At 36.1% G+C, this 1,631-nt stretch overlaps 1 protein-coding gene across 5 annotated transcripts in view; it reads left to right on the top strand.

Annotated features, from left to right (window-relative positions):
• Positions 1-557: 557 nt before the first annotated feature.
• COL16A1 (collagen type XVI alpha 1 chain) overlaps positions 558-1,631 on the top strand; it is a 240,454-nt gene continuing 239,380 nt past the window's right edge. For all 5 annotated transcript variants that reach the window (XM_053707234.1, XM_053707232.1, XM_053707233.1 and 2 more), the window contains exon 1: positions 558-655. The gene's annotated coding sequence lies outside the window, so the exon portion shown is untranslated. The remainder of the gene's footprint in view (positions 656-1,631) is intronic.

The following is a 1,631-nucleotide window of genomic DNA, read 5'->3' as shown; positions in this document are numbered from 1 at the left end:
GTGTACATATATATATATATATATGTGTGTGTGTGTGTATATATACATATACATGTGTGTGTGTATATATATATATATATATAATATATATATATATATAAATCTATATATATGTGTGTGTGTCTGTGTATATATATATATATATAAATATATATAAGGCATCATAATCTGTGCTGGCTAATAATCTTTGGGGTTCGTTGAATCACTTTTCTGTTTGTTTCATATATATATATATATATATATATATATATATATATATATATATATCGTATACAATGGTATTTAGCTTTTATCTTTAAATAATTAAATAGGGTAAAGCAAATATAAAGAGAAAACTAAACTTTGGTAGAAAAAAGGGGAGGTTAGAGGAGACGGGGAAAGAGGAGTGGAGGGAAGGAGGGAAAGGAGATAGATGAAAAAAGAGAAAAGCAAAGGAAGAGATTGATAGATAGTGAGTGGAGGAGGGGGATGAAAGTGTGGAAAAGAGAGGAGGAAAAAATAAGTTTGAGAAAGGAGGAGGAGGAGACAGAAGGGGAAGGGAAGACCGAGCCTCAGAGTGAGTTTTCATTACAGAGGGGGAAATCTTTGTGCTTCAAGATTCCCTGCAATATGGATTCAAAACTCTGTATCTGAGGAAGATCAGTCCTGCAGAACGGTGAGTCTGGCTGTTGTTCTCTTCTGTATAGGTGGACATAGGGAGCAGTGGATGCACACACTGTACTGCACAAAAGGATTATTTTACACAAATGAGAAATCTGAATATTGGAGACACCCTCTGCTCAACGTGTTGCTTCTGACTCTGCATGTGTGGCATTAGGCTGTCTGCCAGAGACCATAAGACTGGCAGGACAAACAGACCTTGCCAAGTTTACATGGTCTGCTGTACTGAAGGTTGTTACTTCATCAACCTCTAAAAAAAATCTAACTTCTTACACATCTTTTACATTTACCTTTCTCCCATAGTGATTATACCTATGCACATTGTACACAACCTTGTGTCCCTGCTTACTTGAAGTATCTTCAGAAATTGAGTCTCTTTTAATTGTAGTGGTTAAAAGACATGTGCATTTTTACTATGTATTGAATACTGACTCCAGACTTTTGTAAAGGTAAAGGGCGAAAGGTGAAGACCCCCTACTTTGTTTATGTTGCAGGCAATTCTGTTTGTTATCTGCATGGTGCAGTTCATATACACAGTGCTTGACAATGACAATCTAAATGACTGTAAGGGGATGTCACATTTACATATAAAAACAAAGAAGGGATTGGATGCCTGCTATAAAGGGCTTGCAATCTCACTTCTAAAAGGAACAAATGTATACAGACTTAGCAACAGCTATTCACACCATTCCTATTCGTTGTTTTACATTCCGTCTGTAGCAGTAGCTGTAGCAGCAAATCTGACCTGAGAATGGGAAACAGCACCAGAGATATGAGATGTGTGTCTGCAAGATTATTATTTTTTCATAGCAATTATTCTTTCATTTGCCCAGAGAGAAATACTGAAATGAATCAGTAAATAACAATGAAATACATATATATCCCCCCCACTACTTCTCTTCCTGGAAACCTTCCTATGGAAACAGTCTCTGTTAGAAGAATTACATTACATCATTACTGCCAACTTTCTG

The sequence above is a fragment of the Bombina bombina genome, chromosome 3, assembly GCF_027579735.1.
Source record: "Bombina bombina isolate aBomBom1 chromosome 3, aBomBom1.pri, whole genome shotgun sequence".
NCBI lineage: Eukaryota > Metazoa > Chordata > Amphibia > Anura > Bombinatoridae > Bombina > Bombina bombina.
Note: the sequence above shows the minus strand (reverse complement) of the source record. Positions and strands in the feature narration are given on the sequence as shown.